Source organism: Podarcis bocagei, assembly GCF_964188305.1.
Source record: "Podarcis bocagei genome assembly, chromosome: W".
Taxonomy (NCBI): domain Eukaryota; kingdom Metazoa; phylum Chordata; class Lepidosauria; order Squamata; family Lacertidae; genus Podarcis; species Podarcis bocagei.
In genome coordinates this window covers 80,892,925-80,909,507 of record NC_138131.1, presented here as the reverse complement: position 1 = coordinate 80,909,507, position 16,583 = coordinate 80,892,925, and positions in this window count along the sequence as shown.

Below are 16,583 nucleotides of genomic sequence, written 5' to 3'. Positions count from 1 at the left end.
TTTCCATTGTCCTCCCTCCTCCCATGTCACTACCCCCTCTACTTCTTGTTCCATCTGCGAAAAGGGTCAATGCAGAGGGGAGAGGTGTGAGAGACAAGGGGGTAGCCAAAACATAGGTGACCTGTGTCAGAAATGTCAAACCGTCATCCTTTGGAGCGTTAAAAATGATGACACCTATAGACTTCCGGGTTGTCGCCATCGCCGCATGGCGGACTCCCTCCGAGCTCCGGAGGGGGTCTGCTCGGCAGGGGCTGGGTCCTACCGCGCCGGCGACGCGGGGACCCTTAAAAACCACGGGCACGGAGCCCGTGGACATGGGTGACTCGGCTGGCACCGTTAGCGCCCTCCCGACTCGTGAAGGAGCCTTTTTAAAGGCTTCGGATCGGGTGCCGGGGAGCGGCGTGGTGCTTTGAGTCCTCTGCTTTCCCTGCCGAGCGAAGCCGCATGCCATTCGACGGAGAGCGCTGACTTCTTCCATTGGAAATTCGGACTATTAACAACAACCCGTGAGTAATTGGGAAACCGGGTTCAAAAGGAGAAAAAAAGAATTTTTTTTCGGATTCGGCACGAGCGGGGGTGATCTAAAAAGGAAGTCAGGCCCCCCCCCTACTGTAAACATTCTAAAACAAGGACTGGGTAACCAAGGTCGAAAGAGAAGCATACTCTTGACAAAAATCATTAATTCCACGATGGGAAATTACAAGAACTGTGCTGGAGGAGAAGAGTGGAGGGTGAGAAGGAAAATGTAACCCCCCCTGGGAACCGGGGCGATTCGCAGAGCCTGGCGAAGAGAGACGGAGACTTTGACAGCTGTCAAAGTAGCTGTCAAAGTTGGAGAATATAAAGAGGACTTTGTTAGGAGGACTTTGCTGGTTAATTTTGTTACAATTTGATACAATATGGATATAAACTGTCGGAAAATAAGGAACAACAATTTGACTTTTGGATTAGAGGATACAAAGTTATTACAATTCCCCTAGAGGGGTTTCGGGACATTACAAAAACGGTCGTAAGTGGAAAAATACTCTTGGATTCGTACAGGACTTGTTATCTTCTGGGAAAGCTGCAAAACTGAAATAGTATTTTGTCTACAGAGGTGTTTACATTAAAGGAGACAATAGAATTTTCTATTGAAGAAAGGAAGGGACGCGCTAGCAATGATACAGATGCAGATTAAAGAGAAGACTTTGAGATTCAGAAATGTTCCAGAAGAGGAGAAGGAGGATATTTGGAAGAAGATGATTGAAACTTTAGCAAAGTGGCTACATTTACAGGAAAAAGACATAATAGAACAGACAGAGAAAATCTTCAGAGTGAACTCAAGAAAAGCAAAAATGAACAAATGGCCGGCAGACTGCATCATTGTATTCACATCGAATTGGATGAGAGATAAGATCCTCCAACTAAAGAGTAAGAACAAATTAACCATAGATGGAAAGGAAATAATAATTTTACGAGAAGTCCCACCTAGGCTGATAAAAAAGAGACAGCAATTCCAATTTCTAACAAAAGCATTAAAGGCCAAAGCAATATCTTTCAGATGGGAATACCCAGTGGGGATTTCCTTCAACTTCAAAGGAAAAAGAAGACGATTTGAGACATTTGAGGAAGCAGATATGTTTTGGAGGAAGTATCGAGGAGAATTAGGAGGTGGGAAAAGTGAAGTAAGAAATGAGGAAGGAAGAAAGGGAGAGCTATCGGATGAGGCGGAAGAAGAAGAAAAAGCTCAGCAAAGGGTGGAAGGATAAAGAACTACGCCAGTGGTTTGATATTGGCAATCAGACCAATAACTATTACAAAACCCCTCTCCTTTACCACTGCAGATAACGTAAACTCTTTCCATTAACTTTAGAATTTTTTAACTAATAAATAATGAAATTTAAATTGTTATCATGGAACGTGAATGGTCTAAATAATAGGAGGAAGAGGCAGAAAATAGAACGTATCTTAGAGAGGCAGAAGTGGGACCTTGCTTGCTTACAAGAAACCCACATCAATACTAAGCATAAAAGACTATTGGTAAAACCAAAGTTAAGGGAAGAATTCATCGCATCTGATGTAAGAAAAAAGAGGGGGGTTGTAATGTATGTTAAAAGCAAATATGAACCGGAATTGATATATGAAGACAAAGAGGGGAGGATTATAATAGTCAAAATATCAATAGAGGGGGAACCAATTGTAGTAGCGGGAGTCTATGGACCAAATAGAAGAAAATCAGAATTCTATGTTAAAGTAAGATCATTATTAATGGAATATATTGTAGATTTATTAGTGTGTGACCTGCTAATTGATTTACGGTCCAATTAGCTCTTTACAGCGGTCCGGCACGCTTCCCACTCAGCGGCGCAATCTGCTTCGTTCCGTCACGCCTAGCAGAGTAAAACACAGCGGCAAGCTGTCACGTAGCTTCCGACAAATACACAGAGCACCAGATTGTCCATTTACAGCTCTTTATTGCATCATTTCTCAGAAAACTCCAGGACTTCTCGCAGCCATGACAAACTGCGTCTTTCTCTCTCAAAGACCGAGAAGAACACACAGAAAACTCCTCCCAGCTTCCAAAGCTGACGTCAGAATATTGAGGCATCATGGGAACAACTTAACCTCTTAAGTTCCGACTCCCATATATATAGATATGAGAATTATTGTGTTAGGGGATTTAAATGGAGTAATGGAACCAGAATTGGATAGATCACAGAAGAAGAGGGGGGGGGGAATGAAGGGAAGCTGCCAAAAAGCTTTATGGAAATGGTAAAGATTTTTGATTTAGTGGATATATGGAGATATAAACATCCTGTTGAAAAGGAGTTCACATATTTCTCAGAACCAAAAAACTCGTATAGTCGAATCGACAGTATATGGATTACTAAGGATATGACAATTGAAGCAGAGAATGCCGAAATATTGCCAAAAACACTTACAGATCACAATCCAGTATCATTAACTCTTAAAGGAAAAGAGGAGAAAGGGGAAAAAATGTGGAGAATGAATGTTTTCTTATTAAAAAACGAAAAAGTAATACAAGGAGCCAGGAAGTTGATGAAGGAATATTTTGAAAACAATTGGAGGAAAGGGACAGATGTTAAAACAGTGTGGGATGCTGGGAAGGCGGTTGTTAGGGGATATTTCATACAACCAAACTCAATAGCATATAAGAATAAAGAAAAAAAGAAAAGGGGGCTTTTAGAAGAAATTAAAAGGAAGGAAAAATTGGCCTATGCAAGCAAAAATAAAGAGAGATTAAATCAAGAAATTAAATTACTGAGAGTAGAATATAATAAAATTATAGAACAGGAGGTAGAACAAGAAATCAAATTTTGGAAATATAAAAATTTTGAATGGGCAAATAAGCCAGGCAAGATCCTTGCCTGGCAGCTAAAGAAACAAAGAAATGAAAAATTAATAAATAAAATAAAAGTAGAAGAGAGGACAATAAGGGATATGACAGAAATTAAAAAAGAATTTGAAAAATATTACAAAAAATTATATCAAAAAGATGAAGTGCCAATAGAAGAAATAGAGGAATATATAAAGAAAAATAAATTAATAGAGATAGCAGAAGAAGACCATAAATTATTAAATGAACCAATATCAACCGTAGAAATTAAGGAATCAATTCAAAAATTAAAAATAGGGAAATCCCCAGGTCCAGATGGCATACCAGCAGAATATTACAAAGAAATGTTAAATGAATTAATTGACCCACTAAAAGAAGTAATAGAGGAAGCAGTAGAGAAGGGGAATATTCCAGACTCTTGGACTCAAGGGTATATAACGCTCCTGCCAAAACAAGGTACGGATTTGGAATCGGTCTCAAATTATAGACCCATTTCATTGTTAAATTCCGATTATAAAATTTACGCAGGATTATTGGCTAATAGGTTGAAAAAAATTATAGGAAAAATAGTACATAAAAATCAGGCTGGATTTGTGGAAGGTAGACAAATAAAGGATAATATCAGAAATATAATAGACATAATGGAATATCTACAAGTAAGAAGAGACAAACAAGCAGCCCTGATTTCAATCGATGCGGAGAAGGCTTTCGACAAAATCTCATGGGAATTTATGAAAAAACTATTAAAAGAATTGTGTCTAGGTGAAAAATTCCAAAAAGGTATAAATGCAATATATAACCAACAGAAAGCAAAAATTATTATTAATGGAGAGTTTGGAGAAGAAATCAACATCTTTAAAGGTACAAGACAAGGATGCCCCCTATCCCCAATGTTATTTATAATAGTATTAGAGGTTCTATTAAAGAAAATAAGGCAGGACAACCAAATAAGAGGAATAGCAGTTGGTGAAAAAAGATATAAGTTAAGAGCCTTTGCAGACGATGTTATGATCACAACAGAAAATCCCCTACAATGTACACCTAGAATATTGGAATGCATAAACGAATATGGCAGATTAGCAGGATTCAAATTAAACTATGGGAAAACCAAAATACTAGTGAAAAATATGGAAGAAAAGGATAAAGTGAAATTACAAGAAATTACAGGATTGGAAATTAAAAAGAAAATAAGGTATCTTGGAATAAATTTAACAACAAATACTATAGACTTAAGTAATGAGAACTATGGGAAAACATGGAATGAAATAAAAAATGACTTGCAAGTATGGGGAAAATTAAATCTTTCCTTACTAGGGAAAATGTCGGTAATAAAGATGAACATATTACCAAGGATGATGTTTTTATTTCAAAGTATCCCAATACTAGGAGGAGATAAATGTTTTAATAACTGGAAAAGAGATTTGGCTAAATTCATATGGTCAGGGAAAAAGCCAAGAATAAAACACAAAATAATGATAGATAAGAAGGAGAGAGGAGGATTTGGTCTCCCAGATATGGAGTTATATCACGATGCGGTGGGTCTGACCTGGCTAAAGGAATGGATCAAATTAGATGACTCGGATGTATTGGATTTAGAGGGAGTAGAGACGAGATTTGGATGGCATGCCTATTTAATAGATGAAAAAGTGAGAGTACATAAAGGCTTCCTAGGGCATATAATCAGAAAATCTATATATAAAATATGGGAGAAATATAAGAGACTCTTAGAACCGAAAACTCCCTGGTGGGCATCGCCAGCAGAAATTGTCGCAGTGAAAAAATTAAATATGAAAGAAAATTGGGCTACCTATAAAACTGTATTAAAGGAAGAAAACGGAGAATTGGAATTAAAGGACTACACAGAGATTAAAGCTCATATTAGTGATTGGTTCCAATATATTCAAATTAAGTATAGATTAGCAAAAGACAAAAAGTTAGGATTTGAAAAAGAAATATCAAAATTCGATAAATATTTAATACAAGAAAAATCAAAAAATATATCTAAATTGTATAATCTGATTTTAGAGTGGGAAACAAAGGATGAATTGGTTAAAGCATCAATGATTAAATGGGCGCAAGATATTGGGAAAAATATTATGTTTGAACAATGGGAAAAATTGTGGAAAGAAGATATGAAATTCACCATGTGTTATATACTGAAAGAAAATTACCTTAAAATGCAACATAGATGGTATTTAACACCTGAAAGAATAGCAAAAATGAATAAAAACTGTAGCGATATCTGCTGGCGATGTAACACGGGAAAAGGTACCATGATACATATATGGTGGAATTGTTTAAACATCAAACAATTTTGGGAAATAATATATAATGAAATGAAAAAAATGTTTAGATACTCATTTAGGAAAACGCCAGAAGGTTTTCTATTGGGAATTGTACCAGGAAGCCTAAGGGAAGAAGGTAAGACCTTATATTTATACGCAACAGTAGCAGCAAGGCTATTGATTGCGAAAAACTGGAAAAGTGGTATAATACCGACAAAAACAGAGTGGCTTGCCAAATTATTGGAGTATTACAATATATCCAAAACAATGGAAGAAATTGGAAGGATTTCAAAAGAAAAGATAGATAGGGACTGGAAGGTGTTTAAAAGATACTTGCAAAATCATATCGAAAAATCAGAACTCCTATTAGAATAAACAAGTTCCGTTTCAAATACTGATATATCAAATAAGATGGAAAACAATGTGTAATAGAAAAAGAAGTATGAAATTAGGGTAAAGGTGTGTGAAAGAAAGTAATAGAAGTGGAAAGAAATTGTAATTGAGTAGATTGGAAGTCAAACACAAAGGTGGGGTGAAGGGTTGGTGGATGGTGATGGGGAAAGGAACTATTTGTGGGATTGAGTGTAAGTATGTTTGAACATTTTTAAGGATTGTAAGAAATGTATGTTTGTATGCTTGTATATGTGTATTAATGATGAATTTAAATTAAAAAAAAAGGAAGGGACTGGACGTAAGTTTTTGTTCCTGAACAACAAACCTCTGTAGAGATACCAGATTTCCGAATTAGAACGTTTTCGCAGCTGAACAGGACAAGAAACCTGAGAAAGTGAGGAATAAAAAGAACAAAGGACTGATTACGACATGGAAAGAAAAAAGGGAGGAGCGGTAAAGACCAAGGAAATTAAAGGCCTTTTTTAGATTGGACGTTTGAAGTTAAACATTATTAAAATAAATAAATTAAAAGAAAACCGGCAAGGTGGAACTGGGGAGAAATCTGGCCATGGATTTCGAGACCTCCAGGCTGACAACATACAGACTGATGGACATAGGGAATCTAAACCGGGGAAGGGGGGGGGAGATTTGGAATCCAAAGGCTGTGCAACTATTTTTTGAATCTTTTTATATCTTTTATCTTTTATATCTTTATATAACTCTTGTATATCATTTCATTTTGATTGGACATGTTTTTTTTTAAAAAAAGGGAATTCGTGGAAGGAAACTGGGGTGGATCTGGGGGGAAAATCTTTTTTTTCTATTTTTGTAAATGATATGGGAGGGAGGTAAGATTGTGTAATTTAAATTGGATAGTGGGTTAAACAAATTAAGTTTTAAATGGGGAGTGAGAGATTGTAGAACTAAATTCATGAAAGGGGAATACAGCTGGGAGGGGGAAGGGGGAGTCCCAGAAAGTTGGTATTGAAAGTAAGGCTTTAAGTGTATTTTATCTTTGTATTTCTATATTTTTTGGAAACTTTAATAAATATGATTTTTTTTAAAAAAAAGTGATGACACCTATAAAATCAGCCAAGGCAATTTGCACGGCAGCATTTGTTATGAATAAATGCTGCTGTTCAGTCTGTGAGAAGGGCAGATATATTGATGCAACATCAGAACCGCTCAAAGCTATAGCACGTGAACGTCCTTTGATAACAATGTCTGATGTGGATTCAACAACGGAATAAATGTTTTTAGGTGGGGTGTGTGGTAAATGTAGCCATTCTATAATGCAGATTGTCTTCTTCTTTTCTGTCTGAGCATATAAATTCCTGTTGGCAACAATGGTGTAGCAAACACTGCCAGATGCAGCTTGTGTGCAGCACCTCTAGGTGGTGCATGCGGAAAGGTTTCAATGCTTCACCCACAAAATGTTGACAAAGTGTAGGGGAGTTCCGCATGCCTTGAGGCAGGACAACCCACTGATATCACTGGGTGGGCTGCGAATTGTTATATACTGGCAATGTAAAAGCAAACCGTTCCCTGTCTGCTGGAGCCAGTGGGATGAAGATGGTTCAATGTGGCCGAAAGTCAATTGTTCAGAAATAAGCTGTTCAGAAACAGCTGGTGCCGCTGCTGCTGATTTTTCTTTTGGTAGAGGCCACTGTTCTACCCCCACTGGGGTATCAGTGATCCTGGTTTGCCACACTGGAAACAAGTTGTATCGGTGGCTACAGGCTGGTTTTCATTTAGCGCTGCTGCCAGCAGATGAGCCTTGTGGGTGGCTGTACCAACAGACTGACAAATGCGAAGCATGGCTGCTGTGTCTGTGGCAGGATTGTGTATCGTCGGTTGTAACGCAACCTTACAATCCTCATTGGCATTTTCAAAGGCCAATTGTTTGATAATTATTTGTTTGGCTTCAGGATTTTCAATTTGACGACTCACTGCTGTAAGCAGCCTGTCCATAAAGGAAGAATATGATTCTCTTGCCTCTTGCCTGATTGAACTGTAGCATCCTGCTTGTGGTTAACGCTTAGCTGGAATGAAATATTCAACGCAGCAACAGAGAAAGTAAAATAATAATTTATTTGTCAGACAAATAAATGAGAGGCACAGTGGTATATGGTTACCAAGCTCTGGCCTGCCTCCTGCCATTATGGCCAGCACTTATATTCCCTTTATCCAGCCCCCCTTTGCTCCTCCTGTGGCTGCCTCTGTTCAATCAGCCTGGTTGAAATTTCTATTGGTTGTTTGCTATAACCAATCTTAAAAGATACACCCACATCCTCCTATCCTTATATGGAACACAAAGAGCTATATATTGTTACATCTATAAATGACAAATAAGTATTAATATATCTTACATGTGTCTCAACAAGGAATCTTAATTACCAGCTCACCTCTTGCCTTCCTTGCCCTATTGCCTTCTAAAACAAATGGTTAATCTTAAATTTTTATCTTAAACATATGTCAAGGATCTTGAGTTTCACATCAACATTGAAAGATCTCCTTCATTTGAAGGTTTCCAAACAAATGTCTGACAACTAATATATCAGGATAGCTCGGATGGCGTCTCATTTCTGGCAGGGGGCTGGGCTCAATGGCCCCTGTGGTCTATTCCAACTCTAGGACTCTATGATTCTATGAAATAAGAATCTAACATCTAAATTTGTTACTTTCTAAATCCTTTGCATAATTACATTTAAGCAAATATATTTAATACATTAGCATAGGTAACCTTTTAAAAGAATAAAGCTTCTCAAAGTAGAAAGGAAGGAACTCAGTAAAAAACAGTTTTTAAAGAAGCCTCTTTAGTTTACACCTCCCCCTTTCACCCTCCTTTCCAGCCTCAAAATAAAATAGGAAGAAGCTTCTTTTTCCCCAGCCAAGCCAGTTGCCTTTGTTTTCCATGTGCCCTTGGCCTTTTGTCCTGTGGCTCAAGTTTAAGGCACATGGTTTTATTTTACTGTTTACCTACCACTTTTACAACTTAGTTGTACTCTACAGCATGCAAGGTCAGTGACCTGCTTCTCAGCCTTTTTATGACCGCAATAAACCAATAAACCAAAGGGGCCCTCTTTAAGATGAGCACATCTGCCGATGCACTCACTGCCTGGCATGAGAGATACAGATATTTTAAAATATATTTTAAGCTCATTTTAAGAATACAGGTATCTGATCAAAATATAAGCCTTGATTAAAATGCAGACTATGAACAGATGCCTCATTCCCCCCTTTCAAGCTCAAGGACCTTGGTACCAAGTGTCCTTGATTGCTTGATCTGCATCATATTCCTGAGTTAAAGCTGTGTATAGGGCCATGATATGAGGTAGAGTTTCATTCGAAATCATCTTGCTAATTGTACTTCTAAAACATGAAATGATACATGGCATCATACATAAAACCATTACCACTACTGTCAAGAAAAACAAGCAAGACAATAATATCCCTTTGAGTTCTGTGACATTAGGTAACCATCCCATATCCCATCCTTCCCATGTTTGTACTGGGACATGTGCTATATTCTCCATCTTTGTGGCCAACACACGGATTGCCTCACCATTATCTGAAATGTTAAAACAACAGGCATTCCCTGTCAAGTTCAAGACTCCACATAGGCCTCCCTGCTTGGCAAGTACATAATCCATTCCCATTTTCAGCTGCAAAATGGTGGCTCTACTTTCATCCAGCTGTTATGCAATAAGTCTCAAACTCTGGGCCGTTACATTGGTTACAAGTTCCACTACTGCTTGTAATCGAATTATTCTGTTTAGATTATAAATAGGATCCCGTGCCCCTTGTATGAGCTCACCAGGATTCCAGGAGGCAGGATCATAATAGGCTATTATGCGCTCTGGCGGCCAATCATCAGTACCGCTCCAACTTTGGGTACTTCCTCCTGCTATATGAGAAATATCAGCGTTTCTTCGTGTTCGCTTAGCTGAACTAGTGGGCATAATCCACATTGGTGGTAATACCCATCCCAGGAAACAAGTCCCACTCCATTTGGAAGGGAGTTTCTTGTATGCCCATTCTCCACATATCCACCACAACCATCGGGTCTGAGGTTTTTGGTACGTGGAGTACAGAAGGCGAAATATCAAAAGAGGCAGAGAGTTCACAGTGCAGTATGTTAGATTGCCTTTTTCTGTCACAGTTATGTTCCATACCACTTTCCATGCATGAATAAAAGGAGGTGCACAGGGCAAGGTATTCCGAGTTCGATAGGTAGTACCGTGTGCCCAGGTATTCTTAATATTATCCCAAGTATAGTGGCAATGAGAAGAGCCTATCATGGTAGAATCAGCTGCATCTGATGATTTATGTACACAGAATTCCCCTTGTACAGGTATGACTCGTAATGGTTTAGTTGAGTTCCACCCGGGGAAATTCTGTATTTCTGTTTGGTGTGGCATTTCGCTTACCATACCAATGGCATCTAATGGTATCGGTAATAAGGGCATACCTCCCTCTGAATCATCTGGCCCAAGAGAGCAAACAAGGCAATTGGTCCTATTTGCAACATTGGCTACCATTTCAGCTAAACCTACCCACATATTGTGGTCATAGCGGAATCCATATTTAGCAAATTTGGTCAGATTCAAGGACCCTTCCCCTTCCCAAGGGATCAGGATTAATAATAAAATCATGTTGATGTCTAGCATATGCATTCCTTCCACAAAAGATTACCTTATTGTGATAGCAAATAAATATTAGTCCCAATATAATTCCCCCAGTGACAGAAATGGGGAGCCACCAAGACCAAAACATATATCCCAAGGATCCCCAATGTGTAATATCTCTGATAATTGTTCCACAAGGGGGCAGTCAATCAATTGTATAAGAGAATCTTCCCGCTCACAGTCTCTGGTTCAGACGCTCCTCAAGCTTCAGGCGTGCGCAGGTCAGCCAGCTTCCAGATTGTGGCTGCAGCAGGCCGGTCGTCTAATGTTGCCCGTGACCTAGCCCGTTCCCCGTAGGGCTAGATACAGGGGTTTTTGGAGAGAGTCAGTTTTAAAGGATTAGAGGGGTCACCTTTGCACGTCCAACTGCCTTCGGACTTCTTCAAACGGGAGTGATGAATCCAGGGGGTCACCTCAGCTACCTTCACCGCTGTTGGAGTAGAGAGCAAGACGGTGTAAGGTCCACGCCACTTAGGTGCAAGTGGATCACGTTTCCACTCTTTCACCCATATACTATGCCAGCCTGGAGCTGATGAATCGGCTTGGCAATGCTGCACGGCGTGCGCTCGAGGGCCCACCTGTTAAGATAAAAAAAACAAACAAACACGGGAGAGAGACAAAAACACGGGAGAGAGATTGCACTTGTCCCTGTGTCGCATGGTCTCCTATTTGTTTGAGGTCAGTTGGAATATCCTGAACAAAGGAGGGCGGCCTCCCATACAGGAGCTCAAAAGGTGACAACTTAAGTCTTTTTGTGGGTGTGCACCGAACACGAAACAGTGTTATGGGTAACACGTCTACCCTCCTGAGACTTTAGACATATTAGTGGGCTTCTGGCATGCCCTGCAGATACCTTGCACAAGCGTCTGGCGGTAGGTGGTAAGCCTGGCCAGGTGAATTGCATTATTTGGATCCCAATTAGGATCTTCCAAGGGAAAGTTGTCCTGGAGATGACGGTCAATATTATAAATATTTCCCACTCTGGCCTGCTCACGCAAATATATCTGTGCCTTTTCAATTATGTCTCTCCTTTCCTCAGTGGTGAAGAGAGTATTCAGGAGCTGGCGACAATCTGTCCAAGTAGGACTATGAGTATTTACTATTGAAGTCACCAAGTCCATCATAGCCTGAGATTTTTCTGCAAAAAATGGGGTGTTTTCCAATTCATCAGATCCGTAGTTGTGAATGGAATGTACTGGAGGATCGAAGTTCGAGGTGGCCGTGGTCCAGGTTGCCCATTAACCAGCACAGGCTCCTCAAGTGCATCAAATACTCTTCTGAGAGGGGCTACTACGTGATCTTTCTCTTCGCTTTGCTCTAGGGGCCTCAAATCATAGGGGATGATATCTGTCCCAAGGCGTTCTTTTAGCAGCCTTATACGCCTGGCTGTATTGCTTGCTGACCGATTAAGGTCTCCCTGTAGCTTCTGTAATAATTCTCTAGGACTTGGATGTACAGGGGTTTGGGGTGGGCAATTAGTTGTTCCACTAAAGGAGACTGTAGATGGAGTTCTACTGGGACTCACAGGTGGAATAACCACTTCTGCTTGGGCTTCATTATAGAACTCCAATGCCTCCTGAAGATATTTATCATAATCTATCAAGGAATCAAGTTCTGTGACTCCACCCCCATTATTCATTCCACTTTCTTGCCTTGGGGTTACAACTGGTGGAGGGTTTGAATTAGGCTCCCTTCGATGTGGAGCATAGGGTGGAGGTGGAAACACCTCTTCCTCTGGTCCCTCAAAAATGGGTTTGAGTTTATTTGGCAAGATTCCTTTCCTAGCTTTGGCTTTTACAGCCAATAATTTGCATAGTTGGACTTTGCATTCCCTTATCCATGGAGGATTTTTATTTAATGTGCTCAGCCAAGAATCTATATATGAAAATTGTTCTGGGCACCCTCCAGTTTCTTTGGCGATGTTAGACCAAAGTTTGCTTATTAAATTTATATCAAAGGTTCCTTGAGATGGCCATTCAGTATTTTGCTTCGGCCACTCTAATTCACATAACGTTCTCAGGCGCTCTGGCGTCATTTTGACTCCATACGCCCCTGAGAAGGCTTTCTTAAAATTATTTAACATACATTCAAGAGGTGTGTTTTCCCCTTTTGAACCCCCAACTCCCATTGTATGGCCCTGTGAAGTATCCACTCAGTCACTCACACACACACCTTACTGGGAAACGAAGTAGTACTCACTCCACACTTAGGTCAGCTACACATTGTACTTTCTCACACATGCAATGCGCTAGATACTTCAACCATACTCTACCTCCCAATCTTCCCTTTTCCCTACACCAGATCACCATCTGATGTACCCAGCCACCTAGCGTACTCAGTTCCCCTTTACTGAGACGCAGAAGTTTGATCAAGACTTCTCTTCCTCCCAATTAATTGGAGGGCCAAAACCCCTTAGTGCACTTACCCTTAGCTGGTTCCCTGTTTATTTCTCTGGTCCCCCCCCGGTCCGCCGCCGTCAGTGGGCAGGGTATCAGACAGACGAGACTGCTGCGTTCCCCTGGAAAAATTTTTTCCAGTGCGCGCTGGGTAGGCAATCAGTTGTCTTCTCTCTTGTACCCTGCTCAGTAAGGCGAAGGGGCTGCGTTCCAGCAGACCACTGATCCGAGTCGCAGGCACCATAAAATGTAGCATCCTGCTTGTGGTTAACGCTTAGCTGGAATGAAATATTCAACGCAGCAACAGAGAAAGTAAAATAATAATTTATTTGTCAGACAAATAAATGAGAGGCACAGTGGTATATGGTTACCAAGCTCTGGCCTGCCTCCTGCCATTATGGCCAGCACTTATATTCCCTTAATCCAGCCCCCCTTTGCTCCTCCTGTGGCTGCCTCTGTTCAATCAGCCTGGTTGAAATTTCTATTGGTTGTTTGCTATAACCAATCTTAAAAGATACACCCACATCCTCCTATCCTTATATGGAACACAAAGAGCTATATATTGTTACATCTATAAATGACAAATAAGTATTAATATATCTTACATGTGTCTCAACAAGGAATCTTAATTACCAGCTCACCTCTTGCCTTCCTTGCCCTATTGCCTTCTAAAACAAATGGTTAATCTTAAATTTTTATCTTAAACATATGTCAAGGATCTTGAGTTTCACATCAACATTGAAAGATCTCCTTCATTTGAAGGTTTCCAAACAAATGTCTGACAACTAATATATCAGGATAGCTCGGATGGCGTCTCATTTCTGGCAGGGGGCTGGGCTCAATGGCCCCTGTGGTCTATTCCAACTCTAGGACTCTATGATTCTATGAAATAAGAATCTAACATCTAAATTTGTTACTTTCTAAATCCTTTGCATAATTACATTTAAGCAAATATATTTAATACATTAGCATAGGTAACCTTTTAAAAGAATAAAGCTTCTCAAAGTAGAAAGGAAGGAACTCAGTAAAAAACAGTTTTTAAAGAAGCCTCTTTAGTTTACACCTCCCCCTTTCACCCTCCTTTCCAGCCTCAAAATAAAATAGGAAGAAGCTTCTTTTTCCCCAGCCAAGCCAGTTGCCTTTGTTTTCCATGTGCCCTTGGCCTTTTGTCCTGTGGCTCAAGTTTAAGGCACATGGTTTTATTTTACTGTTTACCTACCACTTTTACAACTTAGTTGTACTCTACAGCATGCAAGGTCAGTGACCTGCTTCTCAGCCTTTTTATGACCGCAATAAACCAATAAACCAAAGGGGCCCTCTTTAAGATGAGCACATCTGCCGATGCACTCACTGCCTGGCATGAGAGATACAGATATTTTAAAATATATTTTAAGCTCATTTTAAGAATACAGGTATCTGATCAAAATATAAGCCTTGATTAAAATGCAGACTATGAACAGATGCCTCAGAACCCCACCTTGATTGAATACTGGTGGGTTCTGGGATTTTTCTCATTGCTTGTTTAGCAGCAAGAGCAGTGTCCCTCAATAAGATTTGCAGCAGTGTGGCTTGCACTGAAGCTTGAGTGAAAGGACCACGCCCCATCATGGCATCTATGACGTCTGCAAGGGTAATATTTGGATTATTTCCCCTGATTTGTTGAAACAAAGCTGGAGCATAAGCACGGCAGGCAGTTTCCCATTCGTGGGCAAACAAAACACCTGCTGATTGGGGTAACACTGTACGTGCCAAAAGCTTGATGTCATCTGGAACCAAAAGCTGGGCTAATGTGGCTTCCAAAAGAGCCTGTGTAAATGGGGCTTGAAGTCCATTTGTCCTTACTGACAATTGCAGCTCTTTCAAGATTTTAAAGTCAAAAGGTTGGTGTGTCACTGAAAGTAGCTGGAGTGAGTGCCAAGCCAGGAATCATGCTTCTTTTCAAACCATGTTCTGAAGTTTGTTTCATGATCAGAACAATCCTCTCAAGTGATTGTTTTCACCCTGCTTTAAAAGCAACACTTCAAAGAACGGCTCAAAAAAATAAATACACAAAAAAAAACCTTAGCAAAACAGGATTCCCAATGAAATGGTCTGCCTCACAGCCAGAGGCTCTACTCCAAGGAAGCACTGAGGAGGAGTGTGACAGTTTGGAGCTTTGCTGTGTGTTCTCTGATCTGGTGACACATGCTGTCTGTTGAAGTTGAATGGGGAGGGGCCCTTAGATGTCTGAAAGAGTTCTGGGACTTGCTGGTTAATGGGATTTTCTGCCGTCCTCAGCGGATGCTCAGCCCTTCTGTCTATTCCAGCTGTAGTGTTTCAGAAAGTTGCTTTGAGCCAAACACACTCCCCTTTGAAAGTTTCAAGATCTCAAGTCTCAAATGTTTGGTAGCCAAGAGCATGGCTTAATTAGAATTGGAAACACTATTGAAAAGGTTTACTTTTCAAATACATTTAAGTAGGAATTACTCAGCCTTGGAGAAGCCCCTTCCTTGGGTCTCTGTCACTCACCTGTCAGTCACTCATCCATTCTGAATGGGTAGAAAGAAGCACAGAGCTATGACATACAGAGAGGCGTCAGGCAACCTCACTGGAGGAGGACTGGTGATTCTGGCCATGTATCTGAGTCAGTAATCACAACGCAGAGAATTGCCAGAGTTAGAATTAATCATCCTAGCAGAGACTGCTTAGAAGTATGGAATTCAACAACAATCAATCATGCAGAGATGCAACGGAGAACATTTTCTGAAATTAGAAAAAGCTGCCCAGTGCTGGGGAATGACCCCAGTCATGTCCAGTGTGGGAGAGACATGGCAGGATTAACCACCCTGTGCTCTTTCAGCAACTTTCTCTGTGGTCAAGAGCTGTAGGTGCTCATCAAATGGAAGCCCTACTTCCATCTACTGCTCTGAAGTAGGGTCATCTCTGCCTCCAGGTTTTCAACTTTTATGTACATCTTCTGAAAATGCACAAACCTTTTCTCTTGTATGAATGATGCCAGGTTTTAGCTCACTGGTTCCTTTATTTTATCCAGTTTTCTGTTTGGAATCTTAATGGCTCCCCCTTTGTATTTTTTTTAAAATAATTTTTATTAACTGGCTAATCACATCAAATTAAATCACATCATATAAATTCCAAATTACAAAGCCAAATTTTTAAATTTTGTTGGGGGAACCCATACTTCAAGATCCAAAGGGGGATTCAGATCATCTTCTTTACTGCGTTAATGTCCAAATCAGTCCCAATCAGTCCAAACAAAGTTCATAATTCTATCCAGTCTTATCTTGGTGTTTCCACATCATATCTTATTCATATAATTTCTCTTTTTCCTTTACGATCTCTTCTGTTGGTCTCCTTAAGCCGATAGCAAGTATAATAATCCTGTGTGGATTTCCCGTTCCTCCACTAAGTCCAGATGGTTTCCATATATCTCCTTAGTAGATAACCTCGTTCTTTCCATCGTAAATTTTGGCATTTGTCGCTCTTA